Consider the following 19,303-nt stretch of genomic DNA (forward strand, 5'->3'; position numbering starts at 1 on the left):
GAACGGAGGTTACAACAGTAACCATGATGTTCCCCTTCTGTCACTCACTCGACATTGTGTCAATTGTAGTGACACAAGGTTTCCCACTTAAAAACGCCATGCACTACCCTGTGTTACGTGGCTGCTGAGCCAGGTGCAAGCAGGCTGTTGCGTACTAGAAGCAGCTGGGTCGGCTGCACGTAACCCACCCCAACGTCCCCAATAAAAGGTGTCATATACCGCTCTTAGGTTCCCCGTACCCATATGGAAACAGGCAACATGACTTGCATGGGAGCCAGCTTGCTGGGACTATCTTAACCCTATAGATGCGTCGGGGAAGGCGTCCTTTCCTGTTCCTATTCTTTCAGGAGGAAAAGGCCCTGCAAAGACCACGACCTGTCCAAACTGGGGGGAGGTAACATGTGGTTAATACACACAGGGGTTGTCAAGCTACCCGTGGACATGGTGCAGCGGTAGATCCTGTCTGACAAGGGAGGAGTTGCTACAGACATGGCAACCGGGGGGCAAGCCCAACACGGAGCACTCGACTCATGGTGGGTCTGGTGCCGAATTCCTCTACTGAATCTGCGGCCAGAGGGCTAGGGAGGAAGAGCATCCAGGAAGCGAGAGCTTGCTGGCTCACCTGGGAAAGAAGGTGCACTGCATCAGCTCGGTGAAGGGCGCAAGGTGAAAGCAGAAAGCACCTTGGTGAAGACGCGAGACGACAGGCCGAAGGGAGGACCTTGTACTGATACGCTTGGCGTGGAACGCGAACCGTAAGAAGGGTCGGTGTCGAGGCAGAATGGAGACGTGGAAGTACGCATCCTTCAGGTCTACCGGCACGAACCAATCTTGATGCCGAACGCAGGTTAGAATTCGCCTCTGCGTGAGCATTCTGAACGGGAGTCTGTGTAAAGTCCGGTTGAGAACTCACCAGTCCAAGATTGGCCGCAACCCACCGCCTTTTTTGGGTACGATGAAGTAAGGGTGGCAAAGAAACCCTTAAACCCTGTAAAAACCCTTCTTCATCTCGGCTGGAGGGACAGGCTCTATCGCGTCCCTGAGTAGCAGAGTGGAAATCTCTGCTCGTAAGGTACTGATGTTTTGCCGTGCATTGCCGTGGAGGGAATACTGCTGCAACGAGGCGGGAACCTGGCGAATTGAATCACGTAGCTAAGTGGGATCCTCCTGGCCGGCCATCACGACGTGTTGGAAAGCACAAGCCATGCGTCTATGCTCCGTTCGAGGGGCACTAATGGGACAATCGTTTGGACGTACCAGGTGGGGCCTCGCGGTGGGGGGGAGCAGGTAATAGTGTGTCGGGAGGCAAAGGCGCGTCCCGAGGCTTGAGTGCTGAGAAAAAAACTCAAAAGCACTTACCTTGCACTGCGCGCCCGGTAGGGGACGGGTTATAGACAGAGGAGGAGGTCCTGCAGGGATGACCTCGAGACTTGTCAGTGCTGGCCTTCCGGGGCTTGGCAGTTATGGGTCCGGAGGCGAGATGGCCGCGTCCGGGGAGCCGGGACAGCAAGGTTTTGGTGCCAGGACGTGAGGGAATTGCTCTTTGACAATTTGGGGGGGCAAAGAAAAAGGGAGAACTGAGGATTCTCCTCCCGGCCCTCCACCGGGGGACGGAGTGGTCTTGCTACCAGCTCCGGAACGCTTAGGGGTTTTAGGGGCCCTAGTGGGGGTCCTGGAGATGGGGGGCATACGCCACCTGCGGGACGCTTGACACTGGGTCTGAGAGCTGGGCCCAGGTTGAGGAAGAGCTGCCGTTGGCAGACTGGGGACGGCCTGCGCTACAACGCCGCGGCGTGATGTGGGAGATGGCCTGCGTCTGTTTCTTCACCGCCGAGAACTGCTGGCCAAAGTCGTCGATAGTGTCGCCGAAGAGACCGAACTGGGTGATGGGGCGTTGAGGAAGCGGGCTTTGTCAACGTTATGCATCTTGACCAAGTTCAGCCATAGATGGCGTTCCTGGACTACGAGGGTGGCCATAGCCCGCCCGAGTGCTTGCGCTGTGACCTTCGTAGCTCTGAGAGCGAGGCCGGTGACTGCAGCTGCAGCGGTGACTGCAGCTGCAGCGGTACCTGCAGCACGTCAGGATCGGGACTACTCAGGTGCAGATCTTTGAGTGCCTTGGCTTGGTGTACTTGCAGGAGAGCCATGACATGCAAGGTGGAGGCGGCCTGTCCAGTGGCGATGTAGGCTTTCGCAGTCAGTGACGACGTTGTCCTTTAGCCTTGGAGGGGGGGTACCGGACGGTCCCGCCATGTGGCGGCGTTCTCGGGACACAGGTGGATTGCAACCGCTCTGGGGACCTCAGTGTACTCATGGGCCACCCCACCGTCCAGGGTAGTGAGAGCGGATGAGTGAGAAGGTCGGTATGCGAGGCTCTCAGAAGAGACCCCGAGTGAGTGACAGAAGGGGAATTGTAAACCCCCCCCCAAAAACTTAAACATAACAGAACTCTTCTAAATAACACAATGAAACATTAAACACAGTGCAAGATTAATTGTTAAAGACAAATATACATTCATCTTGCACAAAGTCACATTATATAACATCATTTTAACATTCACTCTCCCTGACAAATGTCATGCAAAGCATGCTGGTAAATAGAAATCAGCCCAGATTTAGTTACATTTAAGTTCCTGTAAATTTAAAGAGACAAGCTTGAACTCAAAACAATAAAGCAATTCAGGTTACTTAAAGGTGTCAGTTTTGTGAACTCAAAAGAAAGAGAAAGTTCTAAATACTCATCAAGGATAATTTATTTGAACTAATTTGTGATTTCATTTTTCCCTACTCAAAATAATTAATTATTTTGAGCATTAAGGTTTACAGTGTTTGTCTACATTGCAGCTCTGCACACTCCAACTAACCTATTAATAAAACAAATAATACAAAATTCTAAAGATTCTTTTTGGATAATTTCATCTGTTGGCACAATTTATATTTGTCTGCAAGTCATCTCAAAATAACTTGCAAGATGTTATCATTTTAATATTCTCCAATATTGCAACTAATGTACATACATTAATCAATCTTTTTTTTTTTTTTTTGCTTCAAACGTCTCTCAAAGGTCATAATCCAACTGACATTCAAAAAGAATTATTCAGAAATCTAACATGAAGAATTAAAGAAACAGTTTACCCTACTTTCATCGCTTACACTTGCCTTAATGTTGTTCTAAACCCGTATGTGGAGCACAAAAGGAGAAATGTTGAAGAATGCAGGGGCGTCAGACCGAGGGTAACAGTGGACAGGGGCCATCACTGGAGAGGATCCAGTATGTTACTTAAGTCCCTGTTTCCACTTGGTACTAGCGAGGCTGCAAACAGGATTTTTACAGCCGATAGGATTATCGATTTTCTTGTCATCTGATTGACCGAAATGATCCCGATCATTTAACCTTTTATCAATAGCTCTGTCATAATTGGTGACATTAAAGCTTTCTGCTCACTGTCACTGTTAACTGAATTTCCCTGTTGGTAATGCTATAGCTTTTGCCAAGTTCGCTTAAAGTCGGTCCCTAGAATAAGTTGCTGATGCTATGGGAAGCTCCTCCCAGGAGTGGCAATCTCTGAAGCTCTTCACAATCACGGCAATTTATGGGCAGAAAGTGATCGATGCTCCACCCCCGATGTGTCATCATCACGAGCATATAAGGTGGAACACAATGCCGTTTCATCAGAATTTTCTCCGTCAGGGTTGTCATCTCTCATGCTCTGAACGCCTGAATCTTCATTTCGTCATTGATAATGCACACCTTCACAGCGAGGACAGCTGATGCTGAATTTCTCCCACTGCACCGTCCAAACAGGGTCCCTGGTCTGCGACCCTGTCTGGGGTATCAGCGTGAGCACGTGAGTGTCTCCAGAGCACAAGGATTTTGAATTCTTTTAAATATTGTCTTCATAGAACAGTTATGAACCAGAATGTATAAAATTTCACCGGTTTATGGCACAAAAATAATTAAAACTAGCATATAGTGTGCAGAGTTCACCGTTCAAACATCCGGCTCTCACATGGCGCCACACGACTTCCCATTTTACTCATTTGTGACTATTTGTCAGCAACTTTGAATTCAAAACAGGTTTAATTTGTCTAGTGCAGATTGCAACATTTGAAGTTTCACATCAGGGAAGTTAGTGTACATTTTCATTTAAAAGTACGTATATTTGTTGTAGTTTTTTTTTTTAAGTTCTCAAATTCATATCTACAAGCTCTGAAGTTTTGCTACAGATTTATCTTCATAGATGGCTCTGCACTGAAAGAGTGAAGTGGCTCAAAAGTACTTCAATAAAGATGACACAAATGCTACTGTAACCTCCAATATATGCAAAGTGGTCTTTAAATATAACAGAAATACTAGTGCAATGCAAAATCGTGATCAGCACAACTTCAAGAACACTATTCAGTCACAATTTGAAAAGTGCTTTAAGTTCCTGTGTCAGCCTATAATCATCTGTACAAGTGGCTGCAAGATGAGGGGGAAACATCTGCAGTTATAGGTATTCCAGGCTACACTAAATTAAGTTCAGACAATTATGTTAACATTGAGCTGTGTTACAGCTGTGTTGTGGCACATTTTTTATAAAAAGGTGCTTACGAGATTACATAATGGTGATATAACAACTAGTCAACTCGACTATTAAAAATCAGTAGTCGTGCAGATTTGGAATCTGTAGCATTGTAATTTAAAATATATCATCACGTCAGTGTGACATGGCCAATCATCATTGCCGATTGTGTGTCACGTGAATAATCATTAGACAGCAAGCTTGAAAACTGCAAAAAAAAAATATATATATAATTGTCTTACATGTATTTATTTATTCTTGTTTTCCAGTAACAACATCTTAACATTCTTGAAACAAGATAAATTTACTTGGGGAGAAAAATGACATAAGCCCATTGACAAATAATAGTTTTTTCTTTTAACCCCACATTTTGTTAGATTTGTCTGAAAAGATTTGTTTTGATATTTTTACCAGAGAATAGTAAAAAAAAAAAACATATATATATATATATATATATATATATATATATATATATATATAATGTTTTTTTTTGCAGTGTACTGGTTTGGAAAGGCATGATGGTGAGTAATAGGTCAAATAGTTTTTTTTTTTTTTTTTTGGTGAACTACCATTTTTATGTTTATCCTGACCCTCTATATACCTATTTCATGCAATCACCACCATGAATTATATTGATCAGTGAGTTATAGATTTAATAAAAAAGGGATTTTGTGTCATAGAAGCAGCCAACAATGCTTTCTTATCAGAAATCAGCAGAATATGTATGCAAGTTTTGCTTGTTGACAGCTTGTGTCTGGCCAGTAAGTCTCTCCACATTCCTGTGACATAAACATAATGTTGTCAACGCTCTGCAAAGCATGACTGAGTTGGAGCGAATTAGAAAGAGAGTGCTGACACTGTGGCCTCAGCTTTGATGTAAAACGTGTGTTCAGTACCTGGGCTCAAGGTCCAGACACTTGTACGGCCACGTGGACAGACTTTTGCTGCAGATAAGCCTGGCGTTTGTGCTGTTGACATAATTCTCTTGGCCGGACACCACACGGTCGATGCCTTCTAGATTACTCATGTTGTTATCATGCAGGAGCGACGACTGGTTTCTGTCTGACCGAATCAGACTTTCATCTATTTCTGTTTTGCCAAAAGGCCTGGGGTGAGAGCACCAGTCTGGAAGCGAGAAGAGAGAGAGTGACAAAGAGAAATAATTTTGGCAAAGCATAGAGCTGCTTAATAATAGTCCATTGTAAAAGAGTACTGACCAATAACCCATTCTGATTTCACAAAGATTATCCAGACATAAGTTTGAAATACAATGTATTTGGACACTTAAGGCTGCAGCACATTCAAGGAGAAGATCTTTGTTCAGAGGCAAAAACAAGTTTGAAATAGCTGAGCAATGACATACTATTTGAGAGCATTAAGACACTTGCCACACCGCTGGGGGAGGCATTTTAGAGGTACATTTAAATTTGAGGAAGCTCTAGACTAAATGTTAAACATGAACTAATGTGACATTAAAATGTGTTATCAATTACTTCATGCCTCATTATATTAGTCAAATTCACCTGAGATAAGTAAAAGAAGCTATGATTATTTAAAGTAATATGCAGTAGAAAATGTGGAATTTGTCATGTTTATGTGGCGAATAAAAAAAGGACAAAAAAAAACAAAACATTAATGCTAAAATAAATAAAAGGGAAAAAATAATGAAGAGATGGAATGTGAATGGGAAAACAGTATTACAAGTGCGACAATGACACCACACCTCAATGGTCCGATTACGCCACTCGGGGGCTATTACTTGGGGAATGGCCCTTACTAGAGACACCAAGGCTCACAGGTTCGTCTGGATTAGGAAAGGCATGACGTGAGCCAAGAAATACAAAAACAATTATTCATTTAATAGACAGCAGAGCATTAAAATCTCAACCAGCCATCATGTCTGGACTCTAAAGAATGTTAACAAACACAAAAAAGAAAAGAAACACACACACACAACTCAAGAAAATCTGGCAGAATTTGGGGCCGGCAGCTGAAAATCACCCACCAAAGGTGTCACTTTAATCTCCCTACAAAGAAGCACAGCATCTACTCGTGTACTCACACCACACAAGGCACCCTGGACCTCGATATAGAGCACAGCAATCAGTGAGAAGAACCGCCACCAGGAGGGTGTGGGGAAGAGGGTCCTGCCTCTCTACTCTTACTGCCCCAATTCTGCAATGGAAGAGACAAAAACAAAATCAATGATATGGATGCAAACAGCTCACATCTACCTGCACATACACAATACACTCCACATACTCAAATGACTTCACATGATGAAGAAGAAGCCATGTATGTGGGAATCACACAGAAGTATGACAATCATAACAAATAAATAAAACAAAAGGAAAACCCTAGCAGTTCGAGCTGGAAATGAATCATCCAACCCGAGTTCTTCTGCTCCCTCTCGGCCCGTAGGTCGTCAGCTGAGGCCTCAGGCTCAGTGCACTACTCAACGCTGACACACGCGTGCACACACACACACACACATACTCCGAGACAGAAAGAACGCCGGGAGTTTATGACATTTCTAGACATACAGAAGCACCCTGATCTCAACTAAAAGAAAACCTAGAAGAGAAAATACATAACCGTAACTCAGCGAACAGCCAATTCAGAGTGAGAGAGATAGAGAGAGAGAGAGAGCATACCTGAAACGAATGGATGCCTCGTACACAAATGCGGACGATAAATCTTCCAAGTGGATATGGACAGTCCAAATGCCTCACAGGATATTTCCACAGCCCACTAAACAGATAATCCATATCACCCCATTTGATGCTCACCAAAGCTAGCCTTAAATATAGCCTAACAGCTCTTCCCTCTCAAGCACCCATGGCTACGTCAGAAACGCAGTAACATGATGATGGTGACGCACTCCCAGGTGGCAAACATATGGCTTATTTATACCCCCATGGAGCAGAACTAAATAACTATCCACTCCTGTGGTAGATATCAAGCGGGGCATCCGCCTACTGCTACATTTACATAATACATTAGTGGTACTAATGCGCTAACACACTATATGCAGCCATAATATGATCCGATTATACTCTGATATTATAAGATACGATGACACTGATACTACTGCAAAGATGGGTGTATAAAATGGGCTATACAGACAAAAGAATGTTGACAGTAATACCTTTGGGCAGATGAATGAATGGCTTTCAGTATGGAGTATTTGAGTAGATTTGATTGCTTTTGTAGACTGATGCCCCCCCAAGTCCTATTCGTCCGCCTCACCGTGGTGGGGGGGTGAAACAGGAGTCTGTCGTCGATGTACAGCGGGAAGCAATTCCTGGCAGGTTCAACCATGCTGAGAAGATGACAGACACCTGGCTAAGGACGAGGGCACAGACCTAGTGGCCTTGCAAGCCGAGGTCTGAACCCAACTGCAATGACAACGACAAACAAGGGCCTCAGTACCCTGCACGCCCCTGCGCCCGTTCTACGGCGGCGGAGCGATCCGGCCAGGGACGAGAGGCTGCTAAGAATCTCAGGTACCAGGCCGCCATACTGACCACAGGACCAGACTACCAACACCATGGCGCTCAACATTGCTACCTTCAACGCCAGGACTGTGTCGAATGAGGCCAACCTGGCTGCCATCCTGGAAGGCTTGAACAGCATCCGCTGCAACGTGCTCGGGCTGTGCGAGACCAAGTGCCGGGAGCAGCTGCACGTGCGCCGCGACGACGGCAAGACGGTCATCTTGGGTGCCAGGGAAGAGACGCGGCCTGTCAGTGGCTCTCCAACAACAAGGCATCGGGGACGAGCATGTGGCCCTGCTGCAGGAGCTGAACAGCAACTGCGCCACTACCATCACCCTGTTCGACCGGCCGCTTAACATCGAGGTCGGCCGCGGGGTCAAGCAGGGCGACACCATCTCGCCCAAGCTTTTCACCGCCTGCCTCGAGCAAATTTTCCGGCAGCTCAACTGGGACGAGGTCGGCATCAAGATCAACGGCCGCTGGCTCAATCACCTGCGCTTTGCCGACGACATCGTGCTGATAGGCTGCTCGGCAGTCGATGTACAGCAGCGGCTCGACCAGCTCAACCAGGCTGGCGCTCGGTGCGGCCTCAAAATCAATCTGGCCAAAACCAAGTGGATGCGCAACGACCAGGTGGCCGACACTACACTTCATGTCGGCCAGCACCAGCTCCAGCAAGTCGATAGATACATCTACTTGGGCCAGGAGCTGACTACCGACCACAAGATTGGTCGAGAACTGGCACGACGACGCCGAGCCGCCTGGGTCAGCTTTGGCTCAATTGCCGAGACGGCCACTAACAGAGCCATCGACCCGGACATCAGGGCCGCCCTATTCAACAGCACCGTCCTGCCGGCCATGCTCTACGGAGCCGAGACCTGGGCAACGACGCCGGCCGACCGACAAAAGCTGGCCGTGACTGAACACGCAATGGAGCGCCACATGGTCGGGGTTAAAAGGATCGACCACGTCCGCAACGAGCAGCTGCGGGCCATGACCAGGGTGGCCAACGCGGTGGACCTGGCCAACAAGGCCAAGAAGCGCTGGGCTGGGCACCTGATGCGGCGGACGGACGAAAGATGGACACGCGAAGTCACCGTCTGGTTGCCGATCGACATCAAGCGGCCACGCGGGCGCCCTGCAACACGATGGCGCGACTCGCTACGACAAGATCTGGGACACAATTGGATGGGACTCGCCAAGGACCGACAGACCTGGGCAGATCGTTGTGGTCTGCGCTGACCACCTTTGGCCAGCGAAGACAGACCGATTCTGGATTCTGTAGACTGATTAATCAAAACAAACAACAATAAAATAAATTGAAATAAATCGCATCACATGCTCTTGGAAAATGTCTGTAAGTTAACGTGATCGTACAGATGTAGCTAAGTTTGCAACAGCTCAATTATAACTGCACATCAGTGTGTCCATGTTGACTGATCTTAACTGACTGAATAGGAATAAAAAAAAAAAGACTTCTGGTATCGTCGTATCACTATTACAAGTAACTCGGCATAATATGATTTGATATTATTTTTACACATTTTGGATCATTTTAATTAAACATTTAGCTTAAATGGTACTCAAACTCACATTATTTGGTTGCTAGGGTGTTCTAGGTTGTGATTTACTAATCATAAGAGCCCACTCTAGATGTGGTTCGGGTCAGGTCCCTCCTTCAATGTAAGTTTGTTCACTGGTTTAATTGGCCACCAGGTGAAAATCGTTAGTCTGATCTCTTTGAAAAGTAATAGCACACCTCCCCTCAACAAGCCACATGATTTGAGCTATAGAGTTACATACTGAAGTTTAATTCTTAGTATGATAATAATGATGCTTGCCTTACCACTACAAATCAAGCACATCAGAATTTAAAGAAATACAAGGCTTTGGTCGGTGGTGACGTTTGAGTTTGTGAAGAAAAGATGTAATGTTTGAGGGTCCAAAATACATCACAAGGATAATCTGTATGAATGCCTCATACAGATAAATACATTGTATAGCCCCAGAGAGCTGCACAGGCCAACAGGAACCACAGGAGGGCTCTGCTTTACATTGTCTATCCTTTACCAGGGTCACACTTCAAAAACTCATAATTGCTCCTCAAGGAGCTCGTGCCTGAATATTATATGAAAAATATGGCTCATCACAGTCCATTCTTGACAACTTCATCTTGTTGTACATGGTTTGTGCAGCACACACATGAGACACTATAGGCTTCTTCTCCAACATTGTGTGCTTTTTTTTCAGGGTAACAGGCAAAGAACCTCTCGGATAGCTTATTCCACAGATCGAGCCAGGAAAACAACATAAAAGCCATTCTGTGAAACAGTTACATGGCACACGTAATGTTGCAGCTAAGACGGTGGAGATCAAACTCCTGGCACAGAGATGAAGCTTTGATAGGAGCTGTATGCCCTAAATTAATTTGGTTTTGAAACATATCTGACATTAAGCACTGCCTTGTGTGGGAGAGGGATGTTTTTATAAAATGTGTCTGTATTCACATGCAGTTTGCTTAAGTTACATTGGAATTGCTTCAAAATTACAACAGCTTCAAGGTATTGCATTTCAAGATGGACTTAAATTACTAAAGTTCTACCCTTACAAAAAAATCGAAACTAGCCACAAACTTGCAGCAACTTTGCAGCTCGTTATTTTCACAAGCAAAGGAGCTTTTGATTCACTGCAAATGTTTGCCAGAAGTTTGCAGCTCTTAGCTGCCAGTGGTGAACCTCCAGCAAACCTTTGGCAACAATGGACAATTTTCTGTAAGTTTGCCGCAAAGCTCATTTACATATAAAAATTATCAATGGCAAATTTACCACAAGTTTTCCATGAACTCTCAATTTTCATAAGAGCAGACATATTTTAAAGGAATATTCCAGGTTCAATACAAGTAAAGCTCAATCATTTGTGGCATAATGTCAATTATCACAAATATTAATCTTGACTCGTCCCTTTTTTTCTTAAGAAAAAGAAAAAAAGGCAAACATCTGGGTAACAGTGAGGCACTTACAATGGAAATGAATGGGGCCAATCTGTACATGTTAAAAATACTCGCTTTTTCAAAAGAATAGATTAAATAAGCTTATGCTTCTTCCTACTCCTTTTCGGACATGTATATGTTAATATTGTTTTGTTAATATTGTTTTGTTTCTTGTTTATTGTATTATTATAATTTTTGTATTATTATTTGTATTATTGTATTATTTTTACATGTTCGAAATAAAGTTTTTCATTCATTCATTCATTCAAATAAAAAAAATGACATGCAAAATAGCCACAAGACGTAAACATTATGCATTTTAACATGAATTTAGTGTGATTAAATCGCTTATCCTTTTCTGTGTAAAGTTATATCCAGTTTTACAACTTCGTTGCCATGACGATGGAATGCTGTAAACCCAAAAACGAACTTAAAAATTATTTAAAGGGGTCATGACGTACTCTTTTTTTTATAAAATGTTTTACCTGAGGTCCACTTATTATGTTAGTGAAGCTTTTTTGCTCCAAAACAGATGTCATTTAATAATATATGATCATTTTCTACCCTGTCTCTGGCCCTCTGTCTGAAAAGCTTAGTTTTGGCCTCAGCATCTCTTTTAAACAGCCACTGTTATGAATGGCTAACATCGTGCAACCCTTTGATTACACAGCTAAAGACCATTTCAAGAATGTAAGAATAACAAAGGAATTAGAATGTTACTGCGCATGTCTGGCCCTGAAGTATTTTTGGTAGCGGCAGCCCGGCACTGTCAAAATAAAATGACTAGCACGTACTTTTAGAGCCTAGCTAAATAGACTCTAAATATACTCAAAATCATAATACAATGCACTGTGAAACATAACATGCACACATTATAACCTGTGGTGATCCAATCAGGTAGTTTGTTAAGCTTCAGTCTCTCTTTCCAGATGCTGAGATTCTTCAACAGAGGCCAAAGCACTGGTACGACATCTCACATCTTCCACTCTCTGGATGACACGCAGTGCTCTCAGCCAGTGGCAGCATGGAATCGAGCAGTTTTAAAAATGTTGAGCTTGTACAGCTCTTACAATGCAACAAACAGAACAGTCAGTCATCTGCCCAGTACATGTTTACATAGACCAACAATTAAATACAGCACAGATGGGTGCAAAAATGCATCCAAGCCCATCTGTTTTGTTCTCTCCTCTTCACATTTCTGACTGAGCACCAGTAAGTAGGCCAAGGGTGCGATGATGTAAAAGTAAGCGTTGATATCTTGATGTAGAGACAGTCATGTGCTGATGTATTCATCTGTGTGACGTCACTGTAGAGCGGAGGAGGGCGGGGCCAGGCTGGAACGACACACACCTGGTCCCCAATCAGCATGATGGGGCGTGGAAGGGATAAAGGCAGCTGGTGACGACAGTTGGAGAGAGAGAGAGAATTACAGGCAGCTGCCCAGTGTGTGGTTATGTTTGTGTGTTTTTGGTTAAGTTGATCATTAAAATATTATTTATATTGTTAAGCTGGTTCTCACATCCTCCTTTCCCATTATCCTCCTTACATTGGTGCTGAAACCCGGGAAGGAGAAGGGATTCCCGTTGCAGAGTCCTCGGCACTGCCATCCACCCAGGGGAGCGCCGCTACCATCTGCGTGGGACGGAGTAGCCCTAACGCCTGGATGCGGGGAATGGTTACCGCCTGGTGCAATGAAGCCGCTGCCAGGGGCGGAGGAGTGCCCTGCCGTCCCCCAGAAATGTGGAGGTGTCAAGAGCAGACCGCTGTCTGCGAGGGGAGGAGGGAAGCAACTCCCCGACCACCTGGAGCGGTAGGGCCGCTGATGGAGGGAACGAGACATTGTGTTGAGTGAAGAGACACTAGGGGACTTTCTTGAAGGCCTCGGTTACCTCTGAACTTGAGAAAAGGCCAATGAGAATTTGGCAGACAGAATTTGCATGTCCCTCCCCTGGACATATGTTTATAAAGGGAGGGAATCATGCATCTGTTAATTCAGGTTTTGCACTGAGGAGCCGAGAATAAGGTTTGTCCATTGCAGTGGCTCGGTTCAGCGTTGTGGCCGGGGGACACAATTTCTTGTTCCCTCCATCAGGGAACGGAGGTTACAAGAGTAACCTAGACGTTCCCAGTCTGTCACTCACTTCAACGTTGTGTCGAGTGAAGCGACACTAGGGGTCCCTATTCAATCATGGCATGCGCTGAACCGTGTATGTGAGCTGATGACGCAGGTGCGGGCAGGCAGTTGTGTGCCTGTAACACAGTTAATGATGGGCAAGGAGGAGGCGAGAACCGGCTTGACGATATAAATAATAGTTTTAATGATAAACTTAAAAGACAACATAAACACACACATGACGGACATGTCCGTTAACGATCTCTCTCTCCCGCACGATCCTCTGCAGTCGACCTTTATACCTCAGAGGCTTGATTAGCCTAATACGGACTGTATGTGTAGGATCACGACCCGGCCCCGCCCTCCGCCCTGCCGCATTCCTCCCTCGTTCTCTCAGGCTGGGGAGCCCCCAGCATGACGTACACCCCCCCATTCCCTGGGGGAGGGCGTGCCCCAAGCCCCGTCTGCCGGCAGGTCATCCCCGTCTACCTGGACGAGGGAGGGGACAAGGGGAGGGAAATAGAAATAATTAAACTGGGGGGGTACTTCCTGTAACAGTGTAGTACCCCCAAAAAAACACTGTAAAATTTAAAAGAGGGAAAAGGCCAACGCAGAGCAGCAGTGAGAGAGGGAGAGGAGAGAGAGATGAGAAAAAAAAAACTCTTACATGCCGGTTCTCCGATACACCGTCGCGTGGTCCTCGAGCACTCCTCCACCCTCTCAGGCGGACGACAGCCACTTCTCCCCGGGCGGACCGGAGTCAGACTCATGACCTCCGGTGGTCAGAACGCCCTTCCGCATTCTCGGCGACTCGTGGGGACACTCCTCCGCCCCTGGCAGCGGCCCTACCACTCCAGGCGGTCGGGGAACACTTCCCTCCACCCCTCGCGGATGGCGGTCTTGCTCTGACCCCACTGTGTTTCTGGGGATGGCAGGGCTCTCCTCCACCCCTGGCAGTGGCTCCATCACTCCAGGCGGTTGGGGAGTCCAGTCCCCACTCGCCTCGTGGACGGCGGCCGTTCACCGCGTCCGGACGGTCGGTCTACTTCCTGCCCCGATGGATGGCAGCGGCGCTCCCCTGGGTGGACGGCAATGTCGAGTACTCCACGACGGGCATCCCTCCTCCTTCCCGGGCTTCGGCACCAGTGTAACACTGTTAAAGGATGGGCAAGGAGGAGGAGAGAACCGGCTTTTCAATATAAATAATAGTTTAATGATAAACTTAAAAGAACACACAAACACACACATGACGGACATGTCCGTTAACGATCTCTCTCTCCCGCACGATCCTCTGCAGTCGACCTTTATGCCTCAGAGGCTTGATTGGCCTAATACGGACCGGGTGTGTAGGATCACAACCCGGACCCGCCCTCCGCCCTGCCACAGTGCCAAAGCAACAGGCTGCGTCAGACTGCACGTACCCTTACCCAATGCCCCATAAAAATCATCATAAACTTTTTAGGTTTCCGGCATCCCAGAGGGGGGAACAATGTGACATGCCAAGCATGGGAGCAGGCTGCACCAGCCACGCCTTTTCTAAAGGAATAAAAATGGCTGGGGCCATCTTAACGCTATTACAGGCATAGGGGAAGGTGTTCTTTTCCAACTCCTATTCTTTCAGGGGAAATGACCCCATGGAGTCCACCACCTTCCCAGGCTGGGCGGAGGTAAAGAATGGCGAAATACATCACATCTGCAAGGGAGGAGTTGCTACAGACACAGCGACCGAGGGGCAGTGGGGACTGCCCAAGGGAGATGCGGGTCCGCCAGTAGGGGGACCGCACCACGGAAAATACACACAGGGGGATTCATCTACAAGGGCCTATTCTGTGGAGCACCTATTCCAGTACAGATTTATTTTAGTACTCGTAGTGCCCACTGAATTCGCAGACCAGATGGCTAGGGAGGAAGAACATCCAGGGAGTGCGAATTTAGTGGACACTCCTGGGGGAAAAGAGTGCAAGCGATCACCTCAGTGGAGGGAAAAGGCGCTATGTGCAAGCGGAACACCCGGTCAGACATTCTGCATTCCCGAGTTCTACGTGCTTGGACCTGAGAGAACACGAAATGTGACAAGTCAACTCTGAGATTGTAAAATCTTTTAAAGATATTGTGTGTTGCCCAGCCGGCTGCTCTGCAAATGTCTGCTAGGGAGGTGCCATTGGCTAGTGCCCACGAGGATGCCACACTTCTCATCGAGTGTGCCCGAACCTGCAAGGTGGCGGGCACGGCCTGGGTGTGATAGGCCAAGGCGATGGCACCAACGAACTACGATGTATCTGATACGATGTACTATCAACGATGTACTGACACTGAATCACGTAGCCGAGTTAGATGGTCTTAGCCAGCCAGTGCGACGGGTTGGGAAGTGAAATCCATGCATCCAAGCTCCGTGTGAAGAGCACTAAAGGGACGATCATTTTTGACGTACCTGGCGAGGCTTCGCAGCGGGATGGAGCAGGGGGGGGCGTGGCTGTGAGTGCCACCTGGACCCGAGGAACCAATCATCTAGCTGTGAAAGCTGCGGGGAGGATGGAGGGTTCCAGTCCAACCCCATGCTGACCGCGGCCCGGGCAAGCATTTCGGCCATATTGCCGTCAGCCTCAGACTGGGCGTGCCGACCCGAAGGCGGCAGTCCAGTTGAGTCGTCCGCGTCAGATTCCGGAATGCTCTCCAATGCAGCAGTGAATTCATCATCCAGCCCGGGGGGCTCGACGGAGTAAACAGACTGGCCGTGAGGGAGCCGCTCTCATCTCGAGCTCGGACGGAAGTCAGTGAGCGTGCCGGAGGGTGGGTGGTTCGTGGGGATCTACCTATCTTCACCCAGCAGTTCTTGGCGGTGAAGAAACAGACAAAGGCCATTTCCCACATCATGCCCCAACACCATTCCAGCAATGTTAAATATAACTGGTCACATCATGAGAAGAATTATATTAAATACTTTTACATTTAATATAGTATTAACTACTTATGTAGACTAGACTAAAAAAAAGTACTTTGTAGCATCAGTTTGCAGTAGAGTTTCAAAAGGGTCTGTTCCAAAACCTTTTGAGCTGTCTCGTTGCCTACATAGGCCTTCTATGACAGAATCCTAACTGAAATTGTGTGTTTGTATGTGTAAAATAATTGAAGAATATTAATAAAATAAATTATAATCATAATTATAGTATATTATATTATAATAAAAGTATATGTTGAGCTGATCCATTTGATCTTAATTTGCAGCCATCAGGAACAGCATTTTTTTCACTGTGTCTTTAGGTAATGTTCTGCTTCTATTTTTCTCACTCTAAATAGTGATTCTTATTAGAGGAAACTTCTGATTCATCCAAACTAGAACTGCTATGCAGAGTTGTGATGTAATGGGACATATTATAATGAAATCCAGATGAACATGTTCCGTCCAAATATTAAATACTCTATGTGTGTAACACACTTTAGATGCATTCACAGATTCATGAGTGAAATATAACATACACAATATCATTAACCGCGCTGCTCAACAGAGCCCCGTAATGGACTATTATTTCATTCATGGGAATCAGCAGATTTCAGAGAAAAAACACTTGAGAACAAAAAGCATGAGAGAAAGTGAAAAGCTGTAAAAGAGCAAATGATATATTCCCAGGAGTTGAACAGGCTGCCTCTGGCACTCTGATACAAAGCTCTTGTGGAACAGTTCTTGTGGTAACTGGCATTTGTCAGTGTTGTAGTGTTGTGATCTGGTGTGCCTGGTTAATGTTGTGAGCGGTTCAGAATGGGATCGGAGGGGGTGTGGAATTGATCCAGGAAAACGGCATCAAGCCCACATTCAGCTCAGACTAAACTTATACCTCTAATACCAAACAATCACTGCCGATTGGTTTAATATTTGTACCAATGAGGTGGCTTAGTTGTAATGGGTTTTAATATTAGACATAAAATTGAGCATATTGCAAAATTTTAAACATTAACCCATGTTGAATGAATCTCTAATTATTAGTCATCTAACAGTGGTGTTTGTTGAAAATCAGCATTTTTGTGTGACGCAGTTGGAGATTTTTGCAGAACCATCCAAGCACCACACAGGAAAGATGATGTTAAGTTATACCAAAAAATGTCTTCCAAGTCTTTGTTCATGAGCCACGGTCATGGCTGGTGAGAATTCTTCCTGGAGGTCTTTGTTAAATCACCATCAGCCAAGAGGGCTCACCCAGACCAAGTCAAGCATGCGTCATAGCATCATGACAAATATAAAGCTGTGACATACATTCCAACCACAGATACCCAAAGGACAAACGTTTTTGTAGGAAAGAAAAATCATAAATGAGAACTTAGGAATGTCTCAAGACACTGGACTTCTCAAATGTCTACTCGAGTAGTACTAGGTTATATCTCAATATTTTAGACGGATCACGACCAGTTATTACAGAAATGTTCAATTCATAACAGCATTACCCCTACCAGACAACATATTGAATCCAATTCCAAGCATCATAGCAGGTAAACAACTCTGCCAAAATGATAACAGATAAATATCCATCCAGACTGCAGTGATCCAGTACTGAACTGTGTGAGTACTACTGAACTGAAATAAACAATGTCCTCAGCCGGAACACGTGACAGCTGGTACTTCTTTCCTGTGTTTACGGACATGACGCAAAGAGGAATGACATAAGCCAGAGATTTCGTGCCAAATCCGACCTGACAGCTCAAAATACAAATCATTTTTTATAGGCTTACCAAAATGAATCAGAGGGAGGCAAGAACATTGTTTTGAACACTGATTGTTGTACTTAATCAATAATGGCAATATGTTAATTTTTAATCAGTGGCGGCTTGTCAATAGAGGGCGCTGGGGCGCCGCCCCCATCAAAATTCCAGAAATATACATGAATACAAAAATGATATAAAAATGAAATAAAAATAAAAAAATAAAATTGTTTACTCATACGATGTGCAGGCTGGTAGTAAGAGCCTCAGCATTTAATAAAAACTGGCTTTAATCAGTTAACTATTTTCTATGTTTTTCAATATGTTTCATGCAGTTTCATGGACGAGGGACGCCGGACAAATGATGTCTATCTGAGTCCTTAAATTTTCAGGCAGCATGTGACCTGAAGCTGGTCTCTAATTGGTTTCTTAAAGATTCTCCTCCGGGCGCAGGTCGCTGCGTCTCTGGCGAATCAGAATTGGATACATGTTATTTTATCCAATCTGATTGGTTCTCGTCACCTGTCATTCAACTTTATGCTCTTGGCCACTACTGCGAGTGTGCAGGCGACTCCGCTAAAACCTTGCTAGGCTGATCACTTTCGCAGAGATAATGGCAGCAGTTAAACCAAACTCTGTCATTGATTTACAAAAAAAACCTTTCACAAGGCGTTCACTGGAAGAAAAAATAGGAAACTCTCTCTCCATTCCATTGGTGAGGAAAGCAGTGGTTCTTGGCCATTAAAGAGGCGCCGGGCGCTCAGACCAGAAGAGCATGAAAGGATTGCAGCAGAGTTGAGTTTGTTATAGAAATGAGTCTAAATACCATTTTACATTATTGTTGTGCTGCAGAGATGTCCTTCCCACATATCATATTCTACAGACTCAAGAAAACATTTTTTGTTTGGTATAAATCCTTACAAAAATCATAATTTTAATATTATACAACAGCATCCCAAAATTTATAAATTGGCAACATAAAAATAAATGATCAAATGAAATATGAAGCCACCAAAAACTACTGTCTTGTATGGGACAAAAACTCAAATGGCTCTATTTTTATTTTGAAAGTCATTGCAACTGTGACAACTAGTGGCCTACTCCAGGTTACTACCTTACATTTACATATATATATATATATATATATAATTATCTCTATAGGTCTGTGATCCTGGGACACACTAGGGAGTGTTTCCCCTTCACAGACCACCTTGTCTGTGCCACCTTGTTGCAGGGGGACAGGTTTGGATACCTTTCCTGAAGATGCATTGAGCAGCACAATGAAAGCGTACCCGATGCTCAGTGGAAGCAAGCTGAAGACAGAGCACAGTCTCATCTACAGCAAGGAAGAATTCAAAGCCTGCCGTGGTGCTGTGGACCTATTCCAGCTGTTTATGGAGAAGTCTTTTCCTAAACTGTAACTCTCCTAAAAGTTCTCATTACCACA

General features: G+C 45.4%; 1 long non-coding RNA gene across 1 annotated transcript; it reads right to left on the reverse strand.

Annotated features, from left to right (window-relative positions):
- Nucleotides 1-5,074: 5,074 nt before the first annotated feature.
- On the reverse strand, nt 5,075-17,704 carry LOC127629679 (uncharacterized). Its single transcript, XR_007968795.1, has 4 exons — nt 17,608-17,704; nt 6,628-6,740; nt 5,462-5,690; nt 5,075-5,344 (listed from the first exon to the last, which is right to left on the reverse strand). It is a non-coding gene; the product is annotated as an uncharacterized LOC127629679 (long non-coding RNA).
- Between the last annotated feature and the right edge of the window lie 1,599 nt (nt 17,705-19,303).

The sequence above is a fragment of the Xyrauchen texanus genome, chromosome 36 (assembly GCF_025860055.1).
Source record: "Xyrauchen texanus isolate HMW12.3.18 chromosome 36, RBS_HiC_50CHRs, whole genome shotgun sequence".
NCBI lineage: Eukaryota > Metazoa > Chordata > Actinopteri > Cypriniformes > Catostomidae > Xyrauchen > Xyrauchen texanus.